Raw genomic sequence first — 13,676 nt, 5'->3', positions numbered from 1 at the left:
AGAGAGAGAGAGAGAGAGAGAGAGAGAGAGAGAGAGAGAGAGAGAGAGAGAGAGAGAGAGAGAGAGAGAGAATTGTTCTATTATTTCAATTTGTGTCAAATTCTCTGTGACTTCATTTGGCATTTGCTTGGCAAAGATACTGCAGTTGTTTGCCATTTCCTTCTGTTCTTCAATCTGCCTTCTCTATATTCCCTCCTTCCCTCCGGCCACCATTTTCTTACTTGGGACAGTATTCTCCTACTGGCTGACCCCACTCCTATCCTTAATGTGGTGTGGAGGTAGGAATAAGGAATTGCCTAAGTATTTCCTGTGTGATACCAAAATATCAAATAATTCCTTATAGATCAGCACATGCTTCCAGAAGATGATTGAGAGACTGATTGTATGGGATGGAACCCCTATTACAACCTCTTGCAGAATCAAATTATATTTTACAGTGATGGCATTACTGTTCAACTGTAATGGCTGTTTCATTAAATACTTAATTACTGAATTACTGTTCATGAAGTACTTAATATTTTCTAGAGGAAATTTTCTAGAGTTTCTCTTTCACATTGTGACTTTTTTGATCTTGGTTTTGATATATCTTGGGTCAGCATGGGAAATTAAATGGGAATTTTGGGGGGAGGTTTGTAGAAGCCACAGATGACCCTTGATGGCCAGCAGATGATGCAGACAAAGTTTAGAAATGCGGAAATGTATAAAATATTTGTATAGTACTGCATAATATCAATATATTTTATCTTTTAATAAAATAAATATATTCAGAATTTACAATAAGGTACTATAAATATCCCATAAAGAAAATAAAAACTATCAGACTTTTTCTGTGGTGTAAAGGAAGGGGGCAAAAAATTTTACAAGATTTTCTGGATCACTGGGGTGCCAAGCCCCTGATCCCTGCTATGTGGAAGGAATGTCTATATTCTGCTTTAAGTAAATCATATTTGGAAAAGAATTAAACTGCATGTCTTCCTTTGATATTTTAGGACCTTAATAAACTTTGTTATGAAGAAGTATGTTTGTTAAAGGGAAAAAAAAGGGCTTAGCAGGAAAATTCCTTTAGTAGTCACCTTCGGCACTAAATTTACCTGTTCTTTTGTGTCTCAGAGATTCTGTGCTTCCATCATAATTAAGTAAGAATTCAATGAAATATTTTATTTCACTTTTATTTCCAAGTTGTCATTTCTAACAATTTTAAATGTGCTTTGGAAATTTTTAAAATAATTTCAAACAGCTATTTAATGAATTGTGAAAGAATATCTGTACTAAATTCCTTTTACAGAGAGAAAATCCACTCTAGATATAAGCAGTTTAAGGGTCAGTTAACAAACATGACCAGTAAAGGAACTTAAGCTTCATCTTTTCCATTTCTAAATATGTCACTCTCATTTACAACTTACTAGTTTTTTTTCCTATTATCTCTGCTTATTTATTTATCAGAGATAGACATAGAATACTAAGATGGAAAGCAGGCCATATGGTAGAAGGAACACTGACCTGGGTGCTTTATTAGTCTGCATACAAATAAATAATTCTTTTTTAAAAGATGTGTTATGTGTGTATGATTTAGTTTTAGTTCCCTTTAATATGCATAATCATTTTACAAGTAAGATTTCAATATACAAATTCACCCCTTCACAGAAATCGTAAATAAAATATTTCACATAGAGCTTATTATACCTACACAAGCAAAATGAATTGAAGGGCTTTAATCTAGTTTGAATTTTCTCTGCACAGATGAATAATATGGTCAATTAAGACTTAGTAGCAAGCAGGAGGACACAGATATCTTTAACCCGTCTTATCTGGATAATTGCCTTAACTTGCTATTGCATTTTATCTGTGCACACATAGTTTACTTCCCCTGATCAAGCTTGGTAAAAAGACATTCTTTATCTGTAATGCCAGGTCTGCAGTGACCAAATTAATTCAGTAATTGTTGGCTAAAATTGCATGGTATGCATAGCAAATCAGAATTATTTGAATTATATATATTTGAAGATATAACTACATATGTGTGTATATACACACATGGGTGTATAGGTATATGCACATACAAAGCTATATGTTATATATACATGCATACATATATACATATAAACATTTTTATGATCTTGAATATCTAGACCCTTTAATTATTTGATTCACACTGATTCATATATACAGACTTTATATAATGAAATTCCGATCTCTGAAGCCAGAAGTAATTTTCCCTCCTCAATTATACTATAACACTCTGGATCCATTTTTGACATTAATTAAATTGTGACTTCTGCCTCTGACCCATTCTATCTGTGTAACCTTGGGCAAGTCACTTAACATGCATCAGATTCAATTTTCTCATCTTTTAGAAAATAAAAGGGTTAGGTTAGATGCCCTATGAGGTCCTTTTATACTATAAATCAATGATCCTGATTTGTCCCATTGGAAGTAGGAAGAAGACAGGAATAAATCCAGCTGAGGAGTCAGCGTGAGTAAACCTTTTCCAGAGGGAGTTAAAGGTATTGTGGAAGATGCCTAACAATTATGAATTAGGAATGATTTGGGATAAGTGACATAGGGCATAGGTGGGGAAAATGGATAAAGTGTATTGGTCTGGGCAAATTTTTAAGAAGGAAAACAAAAGATCATTGAAAGAAAAGTGGGGCAATATTATTGTCTAGTGATGTCTAATTTCCCCCTCCTTCTCTTTGGAGAGATTGAGGGAGACTTCTCCATAGTTGTTTTAAAAGAGAATAAAAAATACCATATCCTTTGTTACTTATTGGTATTGATGAGGGCTCAATGAAAAAAAAAGTATAGAAAAACTAATGACATTCACTAAAGTCAATCCCAGACTTTCAATTTCAATTTCACTTTCATGTTTACCTCCTTGAGTGGCCCAGATTATTTCCAGACATATTCTGTATTACTGCCATATTCCTAGGTGTTGTGGTCTAACCAAATTTGCTATTCCCCTCTAATCTCAGAGTTCTCCATACAGTGTCTGGCAAAATGTAGGTGTTTGATAAATTCTTGTTAGTTGATTACTTTCCTGCTATCTATTTTAAATATGAACCAACATTAACAGTTTTTACTAGACCAAAATAAACATAGATGTCTAGAAGAAGTAAAAGACTTTTTGCTAATATGCTCAAAGCAGAGTGCTACCACCTCATGATACATCCTTAGAGTGTATAAGTACCATTAAAGTCTTGAAGCTATGATCCTTCTAACTATGAATGGAAGGAAAAATATAAGCACAATCTTAGTGGGTAAATAGACTGTTTTATCTACTACTGTAATGGCAAGCAAAGAAGTACTTAGTGCCTTGTTTCAGCTACTTAAGTATTTATTACCTTCTTTGAGCCCCTTGTGATTTGAAGGTGGGAGGAACTTGCTGATGCAACAGGAAGGGGCAGAAAAAGACTGAGAATCACCATATATAAGGAGAAGCACAGCTGGGACAGAGCAGAACTGAGAAGGGGAACGGTTGTGGTGGTCAGGAACTCTGTTCTGTCTGTGTTGATTTTTGTTTTGATACTTTGTACAGAAGCCCTGGGACCTTGCTACAAACCCTGAAAAAAAGATTTTCTTGTCTGTTTACAGAAGTCCTGGAGGAATGTTTCAGAGGTCCTGGGACTACACTGAGGATTTGTGTTAAGTTCTCAGATCTTGTTTCTGGTTCTGTTTTTAATTCTCAGACCTTGTTTGTGGGTCTGAGCTGATTTCATAGACAGATAGTGAATTGATGATGGTGCTAGCAATACGTTTGAATGTTGTTTTGGCTCTGTTAAGCTTTGTCTTCCCAGAAACGGAAATTTCAAAGGGCTTGAGGTGGACTGGACACTATGAGCTTCAATATGGAGCAGGAACTGGACAAGAAACTGGATGAAGACCTGGACAAGGAGCTGAGAGCTGCCTACCTGTGAATCCAGGTTACAGTTGGGTAGATTTAGACAGGAGCTGCACGCATAGAAGAGGAACCATGGAATTTGGAAGCCAGCCTCAAGCCAAGATGAAAAGACCTCTTCTTGTGTACTTAGTGCTGACTGAGAAAATCATGATTTACTGTGGACTAGGGGTGGGAGAATTTTGTACTTTGTACCTTGTGCCCCTTAAGGATGATAGAGTTAAGGATGATTGGAAACTAATCTCCAATCAAGAAGAACGAAGACTTTTTGACTGAGAGATTAAGATAACGTGACCTAGGGGTGAAAAAACTTTTACCTTTTTACTTTATGTCCCTTGAGGAGGATTGCTCCTTAAGGATGATGGAGTTAGACCTTACTAAATGATATTTTTTGTTTAAAATTATGTGGGTTCTTTAGTGAAAACTATGTGGCCACTTTAGAGATAAGTTGTTATGTTATATCATTTTGCATGCTATTCTTTGATTTCTGTGAATGTTTTGCTTTAGTTTATTGCTGAATCGAGAGTTCGCTATACTATGTGATCAGAATCTTAGAACTATTCACAGCAGCAGTCCACTGGAGAGCTGCTTATGCTTGTCTTTTCAAGTATACATAAACATACCCTATCAGGGACTAGAGAGCTTTGTCAACATTTGTCAAGGTATTATTAAATAGTCATCTGCATGTAACTTACCTGCAACGATTTGCCATAAGAAACAGAATTGGAAATTATACTACACGAAGTGGTATTGGCCTTGACAGGATTAAAAAGTTTACAATCATATCTTTTCAATTTCAGAGCAACCCACAGCCTGAATGTTTCAATTTCTGAAAAGTCTAGTTATCTTGAGGCCCAATCAGAGAGCTTATTAAAGTCCACATAAAAAATTACTAGTACTTGCCTACAATGTTACTACTGTTGCTGCTGCTGCCTGCCTTTCTCCACTGGTGAATTCTCCATTGTAGTGTCAATTCAATATTTACAGTGCCAATGGTGCCCTGAGGTCCTAGAACCAGAGGGTAAAATAGTTATTAAAAGAATCCAGAGAACACCTCCTGAAAGAGATCCTAAATTGAAAACTCCAAGGAATGAATATTGCAGCCAAATACCAGAATAATAAAATCAAGGAGAATATACTGCAACCAGCTAGAAGGAAATAATTCAAATATCATGGAAATACAGACAGCATCACTCAGGATCTAGCAGCTTCTACATTAAGAGATCAGAGGAATTGGAATATGCCATTTTGTAAGGCAAAAGAGTCAACAAAGAGTCAACTACCCAGCAAAACTGAGTGTAATATTTCAGGCAAGGAGATGGTTATTCAGTGGAATAAAGGACATTCAGATCTTCCTGATGAAAAGGCCAGAGCTAAATGAAAAATTTGATCTCCAAATACAAGACTCAAGAGAGACATAAAAATGTAAATGGGAAAACACACACACAAACACATACAAGACTCTTAAGGAGTGGAAGGGAGAAGGGGGAAATGAAAGCATAAACAGGGGAGGGAATAGGATGGAGATAAAGACACATGTAGTAATCATAACTGTGAATGTGAATGGGTTGAGTTTTCCCACAAAATGGAGGCAGATAACAGAATGGATTAAAAACCATAATCATACAATATGCTCTTTACAAGAAACACATTTGAACAGGGGAATATACACAGGGTAAAGGTAAAAGGTTGTTGTAGAATATATTATGATTCAGCTCAATTAAAAAGAAGAAAAAAAGCAGGGATATCAATCCTAACCTCAGACAAAGGAAAAGCAAAAACAGATCTAATGAAAAGAGATGAGGAAGGAAACTACATCCTGCTAAAAGACACCACTGACAATGAAGCAGTATCATTACTAAACCTATATGCACCGAGTGTCATAGCATCCACATTCTCAGAGGAGCAGTTAAGGGAGTTAGAGGAAGAAATAGATAGCAAAACTATACTAGTGGGGGACCTCAATATCTCCCTCTCTGCATTTGAGAAATCTAACCTCAAATTAAACAAGAAAGAATTTAAGGAGGTGAATAGAATTTTAGAGAAGGTAGATATGATAAACCTTTGGAGAAAATTGAATGAGAATAAAAACATAGGACACCTTATACACAGTTTTAGAAGTGGTCACAGTGTATATCCTCTTAGAATCTCAGAAGGTAGGGGGGATTAGAATTAGACAACCCATTTCTGCATTCCATTTTATGTCCTCTTTTTAATTCGCCATGATATCGATGGCTTTAGACATCATAGGATCTACATGGATAGGATTTATGTCTATGAAAATGTGACATACTAATTCACTTTATATTTTTGCTTACTAATTTCTTTCCTTTCTTCAGTTATGCTTCATTGTGCATTTCACCCCATATTTTTTTCTTAAATCTAACATTCACATGTTGTATACTCAGTCCACAGTTTCTTTTTCTAAGAAACTCATTTAAAACATTGAAAATATAAACATCCAAATTTCCATAAATTAATTGGAAGTCCAGTTAGAGTGAGGGAGGGAGAAGTCTTTATCTTAGAAAAATCATATCAGTTTCCTTATTGGAATTTTGATCTTAAATTATGATAAAATTTTTGTTTAATTTCTTATGCAAATGTTAGAAAAAATTTGTGAACTTTGTTATTTGTGCATTTCTATTCTATTTTATCTAGTTATCTGCCACCTGCTGGTAAAAAGTGTATGAAATCTAAGTCATATACAAAGTAATTAAATAAGTATTAACATTTCTGCTATATCAAACTCAATTGATTTTAGAAGCTTTATGTTCCCTTCCTCAGAAATATACTTGACATGTTATTATTCAAAATTATTTTAAGACAATCTATAAAATAAACATTAAAATGTTAATGATGTTTTACTTTTCATATTTTACTGGTTAATAACAATATCATTTCCATTTAATGGGGGTAATATAATTCTCCATATTATATATTGACATTTCAGTATCATAATTGTTTTATGTATATTTTTATGTAACAAAGAAAATCTCAATCTCTTTGAAAAGCAAAATTCAATGAAAGTGTGAAAGATAGTCCTTATTACCTTAAACTCCACAATGCTTTCAAACCAAACTAAGGGATTATTATTTCCACTGTTCAAAAGAGACCTCAAAAGGATGGGCCTTTAATCCACCCTTAAATTTCCTTATGGTTCTTGTGAGAAATAGATTTTAAAGGAACAATGGTTTATAACCCTAGGACATAGAGTCTTTTTCTTGCCATATTACAAAAGAAGACAGTGAGGTGATAAATTCTAGGAGAGGATATTCTGTGTCAAGATTTGTAGGCTACTACTCAATGACCCATGGCCACTAGATGGCACAGTTGATAAAGTGCCCGACCTGGACTCAGTTTCCTCATCTCTTAAATCTACTAGAGAATAAAATGGCAAACTTTTCCAGTATCCTTGCTAAGAAAATCCCAAATGGAGCTACAGAGATTTGAACATGACTGAAATGACTGGACAACAACAAATTCAGTGACTTAATTATTCAGAGCTCATGTTGATGGCTTAATGATAGATATGAGGAGTTGGTACAGAACTCTATATTCGATAGAAATTGAAATTAATATTGAGCAAAACTCCAGATCTTTTGAAATGTATACTTGAAGGTTTAAATGTATTTGTGATATTTTTGACAAGAAAATCCCCAATGAAGTCATGAAGAAGTTGGACACTACTGAAAAAGACTCAATAGTCTGATATTATGCTGACATTTATTTATATACTGATTTGTAATTGCTTCTTTTATATCAGAAGTTTCAGGGAGTTGTGCTTCTGATTCGAAAACTGATTTGTTAAAAGAAAAATATTTAATCCAATAATATTTTAGAGTAGTTCAAGAAATGCTATTTTCTGCTTTGAAAATAAGTTTTTTAAAACATTTATTAATGTTTGGATGATATGTTATTTTGATATAATTAGCTTCTGAGGGATCTTATTTTTGTCTAAGGAATGTCTTTTCCTTCAATAAACTAAATACCAATTTTAACAACTCTATTAGATTTAACAATTGAATAATAGTGTGGAGAAGAAATTATATGTATATGCATATATTCATACATCTACACAAATACACATAATCACATGTTTATACATGTCTGTATATATGCATATTCACAAATATATAGATATAGATATATAGATACATGTATGTATCATTTACCTCCATTTTCTTATCTGTAAAATGAGCTGGAGAAGTAAATGGCAAAGCACTCTAGTAGTGTTTCTAATAAAACCCATGATAGTGTCGTGAAAATCATGGAAATGACTGAACAACAGCAGCAAATTACAATTAGATACATAGATAGGTAGAGAGATATAAATACACACACAAACATATATGTGTTTGTGTGTCTGTGTATTTTGAAATTTTAGTCTAAAATTAAAATTTATTTTCATGATCTCAACTTGGGAATCCAAAGGAAAAGTGATAGAAAATAGAAGATTCATTCCCTACCTCCCCCCTGGAAAAAAAAATCAACCCATATGTGCAGAGGTCAAAAGTAGCAGTGTAGAAATAGCATTCTCTTCAGTGATTTCTTAGAATTACCAATTATATTTTAAGATATTATTTGTCTGGAAACATTCCCAAAACTAATTGGAGTGGAGAGACTCCTCTGTGCATGAGGTTTTGTCAGATAGTGAAAAGAAGGAAGTGTGAAATACTGTGAAAATCACTGGATTTAGAGTCAGAAGATCAGTGTTATAATCTTCACTATACCTCTTTGTAATTAAGCTACTTGTTTAATCTTTCTAAGCTTGTTAACTTATATTCAAAGTGAGAAGATGGACTCTGTAAGGTCATTACCAGATCTGAATTTGATATGTAGTAATATCTAAGCAAATATATCATTCAAGTTACTTCCATTTTCAAAGGATTTTTTTTAAATGGAAGTATAAAATAATTTATCATTTTAGTTCTCAGATGTTCGAACTGATAAAACTGCTTTAGCTAGTATTTAAACAATATTTAAATAGTGTAACTTCTTTAATACTAAAATAGAAAGATAAGGTCACCAAAAAAGAACTGGGGTGAAAGTATTATAGTTTATTAATATAGTATAGATAAGTATGTGCTTGTGTATTATTTTAATACAATCCAGACCTTTGACTTCATCAGTGTACCTTGAAAATTCTCTCTGTCTATTCAAATTTGATGGTATCTGTAATTTATGATCTAAAAGAATTATCTTGGATAATGGAGAGGGAAGTGACTTGTCATAGTTACCTGAAAATAAAATTTGCACCTGAAAATAAATTTTGAATCCATGTCTTTCCAACTCTTAAGAACAACTCTCTATCAAACTACTCTAAAATGTCCATTACCTCATAATGCCATCTTGATATTTTAAGCAAAAATTTGGCTAGTCCTGAAGATTAACCTGCCATATATTTGATTCTATTCAAATTCAGAAATATTACAGCAAGATTTTGGGTAGTGGTGCCCAGCTTTTTAAAATGTGAGGACACCTTTTTGCCATCGAATATTCTTCTAGATTCGCTGATTTTTCACCTTGTTTTTTAAGAGAACTAAAATCATTGTCTGGGAACAAAGAAATGAAGAACCAAGTCTCCCTTTATTTCAGTCTTGGCTTGCAGCCTACTCATCTCTACCATCACTGTGGTAACTTACCTTGATGCTGTATTAGTCCTAAATGAAGAGATCTGACAGCATTACTGAAAACATCAGGCTAAAAATCATGGAGGCAAACACACAGCCTTTCTCCACTCCATTATTGAGTGGAAAAGAACAAGAGTATCATCCTTTATCCAGAATGTGGACAATCATGCCATCATGAAATTGACATACAATACTGATGAGATTCTCTAGGAAATCAAAATTTCACATAATTTTCTGTATGCCCTTGTGACTGACAGTATAAAGGGACTTGTCAGATTGATGAATGTAGTGTATGGACCTCTGCTCTGCTCCTGGCATTTCTCTTGGAGTTGTCAAGCAACAAACACCATGTAGACTGTTCCTCAGCCCTTTCTGAGACCACACTGGCTCTCAGATCGATGACCTTTCTTCAGGTGAAGGATCAGCGTATTAAGAAGGACTCTGACAAGAATCTTGCCAGAAATGGCTAAGACAGAGAATACCTTTTGATTGTCACAGGACAACCTATTTCCTTTACTTTAATGAAGGTAGACAATGGAGGTATCCTTGAACTCCTGGAAGATAATCTCCTTTTGCCATATATTTTGGAAAATTTCAGTCAGCTTTTGCAATAGCACCAGATCCTTCACCACAGGAGAGGATCCTAATGGTATTCACAATATCTTCTGCAGTTAGAAGTTTGACTAGAGAAGAACTGACTTCAAAGGGAGGTAAATGGTAAATGGCTTCAGCAATGATTCATGAGAACACTGTGGAAGTGTTTAGGCCCTCTCTCTAGGATCACATCTTCATAACAAATAAATGTGGCTGTATCAAGCACTGAGTAGTTGAGACACAACATAGGTCTTTGGCACATATATAGTTTTCAGGTATCATAAACACACTTTGGATTATTACTATCAGCATAAAACTGAATTTCGTCTGCCTTTTTACTGAGCCAATATTTCTAAATTTCTTTAAGCTTTGGTTGCACTTGGCTTTTGATGGAATTAAACACTGCCTTATTAAAAATGAATGAACTGTGCTGCTGGTAAACCCCATAGAGTTCTCGTTTTTCATTTAGCAGCTTCTAAATTTCCCCAACATGTTTGTCACACCAGTCTTAATGTTTGTGAATTTTCTGACCAAAATGAGCAGATACATTGCTGTACACCAAATCTCTGAAAGCTGCCCACTCCTTTTCTGCTTCTGTGTTGCCAGCCATGTGTTGGCTTAGCAACAAACTCTATCTTCTCAGAGAAGTACTTTAATCTGTTGATATTAAGTCTTCTGGTAGTCATCTTACTTTGAGGCACCACTTTTGTTGAATACAAGTATTTAGCTTGTAGAGGGTAATTCTATGATCAATCCAGCACTCCATGATATGCATTGCCTTTGTCACTCTTACACCCTGTCTGTCTCTTCTCCTCAGAATAAAATAGTCTACTAAATGCTAATATTTTCTATGAGGGTGTATTAATGAAGTTTTTTTGGATTTAGGTAAGTAGAAGATAGTGTTGGTGATGAGAAGTTCATGAGATACATGAGTCTTCAGTAGTAAGCGATTTTTGCTGTTACTGCTTCAAATTTAATTCCTCCCAAGGACTCCCTGCCATGTGTTGCAGATTGTGCCTAGTCTGGTATTAAAGTCACACAGAATTATAAGCTTATCCTCTTTTGATACATTGATAATGAATATCTCCAGGTCTTCATAAAATTTTTCTTTGACTTCATCAGGATTCGTCACAATGGGAGCATGGGCACTGATGATGGTGGCATGGCACTTTTCTGCAAGTGGCAATTGCATTGTCATCAACCTGTCACTCACTTCTATCTCAATTCAATTTTTCCCCCCAGAGGTCTATTTTATCTAACTTTTCTAAAATTCTATTCACCTCTTTTACTTCTTTCTTGTTTATTTTGTTGATAGTTTTGTCTAGTTCTGAGAGAAGGAGGTTGAGATCTCCCACTAGTATAGTTTTGCTTATTTATTTCTTCCTTTAACTCACTTAACTTCTCCTTTAAGAATCTGGATGCTACATCATTTGGTGCATATATGTTTAGTGTTGATATTACTTCATTGTCTATGGTACCTGTTAGCAAGCTGTAGTTTCCTTCCTTCATCTGAGATCAGGATTGCTGCTTCTGCTTTTATTTTTTACTTCAACATAAGCATAATCTGATCTAGTCTTTTACCTTTACTCTGTGTGTATCCCTCTACTTTCAATGTGTTCCTTTTCTTAAATTTTTTAAAAATTTATTTTTAGTTTTCAACATTCATTTCCTCAAGATTTTAAGTTACAATTTTTTCCTTGTCTTTCCCCTATCCCCCACCCCAATGTAGTGAGACTACTGAATACCCTTTCCCCCAAACTGCTTTCTCTTATACTCACCCACACTCCCTCTAACTTTCTAATAAGCCAAAATGAATTTCTATACCCCAGGGCCTGTATATCTTGTATCTCAGTTGCATGTAAGAAACAATTTTTTAACATTAGTTTTTAAAACTTTGATTTCCAGATTATTTCCCTTCTTCCCCCCTCACCCACCCCCACTGGGAAGATAAACAATTCAATACAGTATGTACATGTGTAGTTACGCAAAACATTATCATAGTAGTTATATTGTGAAAGACTAACTATATTTCCCTCCATCCTATCCTGCCCCCTACTTATTCCATTTTCTACTTTGATGCTATCCCTTTTCAAAAGTGTGTGCTTCTAACTACCCTCTCCCCCAATCTTCCCTCCCTTCTATCATCCCCCCTCTTATCTCCTTCCCCCCTACTTTCCCGTAGGGTAAGATATCTAATTGAGTGTGTATGTTATTCCCTCCTTAAGCCAATTCAGTGAGAGTAAGTTTGACCCATTCCCTTTCACCTTCCCACTCATGTAGCAGCTTATTAACAAATTAATAACATACAGTGGTCAATTAAAAGTTGCTTTAAAAAATAATCAAGTCCTAGACAGGAAAAAGAGCCAGGTCCTTTTCCAGTTCTGCATGGTGAATTCTGTTTCCCTGGCATCAAATATCCATCACCTCAAGAAACCCAGAAAGCAACCCCCCACCCCCAACCTCCTTCAGAGGGCAGCTTCCTGATACTTGTCATTCAAATCAACTACATTGTCACTAGAGACACGGATCCAGCCATCCTCTCTGACATGATAGAGCTTGACCACTCCTCCTGGGTAGGCATCCCGATAGGTGGCCTGGTAGATGGCTCTTAAATCCAGGTCATACGCATCTTCCATGGATAGATCAAATGAGGAACCCTGGTCCATAACCCCATAAGCACAGACAGAACCGGAACCAACAGAAAAGGTAACTCCAGAGATATGGTTTCCTTCACTATTCAGGTAGTACAGGCCAGGCCCTTGCTTATCCCAGTCACAAATCATGATACCCATGGACAGCCCCATGCCTTTGTACTAATAGACCATGTTGACAAACAGCTTGGAGGCAGCAGCCACAGACATGCACTCCTTGTTCCAGAGCTCGTAAATCCACATTGTCGGGCCAGCAGACACTCCCAGAAGCTACAGTCTGCAGCTCCCCCAGCCTTGCTGCCTAGCAGGTAAGCGCTGATCTACATCACCTTCTTCACTGTCTGGGAAGCAATGAAAGCACCAGCTGTAGCCTGTGAGTCCATGGCAATGATCAGGCCATGCCGAAACTTGAAGGCCAAGAGAGGTGGTTCCGTGAAGAAGCTCGATCCCTGGCTCGTCTGGGGCACCCCAGTTCGGAGCTGCCAGGCAGAGCTCATCTCTGAGTCCCCCTGGACCCAGGTCCAGTAGGTCTGATTGACCCCTGAACCCCCAAAATCTGACCCTGTTCACAGGTAGCGCCCTCTCCAATATGCTGGCCATCACCATGTTTACTAAGGGAAAGCAAAAGTCTGCCAGTTCATATTTTTCTTGGAAGCTTTTGATGAAGGAGTTTTGACTTTGTTGTTTTGTTCTAGTCTATGTTTTGATCCTCATTGTTCTCCCAAAAGGATTCCATAATCTGTGCTTCCTCTGTTTGTTCATATTGCCAGCAAATTACTAGACTTTTCAGCCCTTTGCCATGGTAGAACTCAGCTTCCAGAGTGGAAAAAGCTATGTACCAAATTGCTGGGGGGGGGGTTGCAGTTGTCTGAGCTATTGTCAGAGCTATGGATAAGGTGCCCTCTC

The 13,676-nt window shown here is 35.9% G+C and overlaps 2 pseudogenes; both read right to left on the bottom strand.

Annotated features, from left to right (window-relative positions):
- The window catches only part of LOC138142713 (large ribosomal subunit protein eL33 pseudogene), a 263,679-nt pseudogene extending 256,721 nt beyond the window's left edge, over nt 1-6,958 (bottom strand).
- A 5,626-nt stretch (nt 6,959-12,584) lies between these two features.
- LOC138142712 (proteasome subunit beta type-5 pseudogene) lies at nt 12,585-13,376 on the bottom strand (annotated as a pseudogene).
- Nucleotides 13,377-13,676: the final 300 nt, after the last annotated feature.

The sequence above is a fragment of the Petaurus breviceps genome, unplaced genomic scaffold (genome assembly GCF_028583685.1).
Source record: "Petaurus breviceps papuanus isolate PSGF00001 unplaced genomic scaffold, PetGlider_PUasm1.0 90602, whole genome shotgun sequence".
NCBI lineage: Eukaryota > Metazoa > Chordata > Mammalia > Diprotodontia > Petauridae > Petaurus > Petaurus breviceps.
Note: the sequence above shows the minus strand (reverse complement) of the source record. Positions and strands in the feature narration are given on the sequence as shown.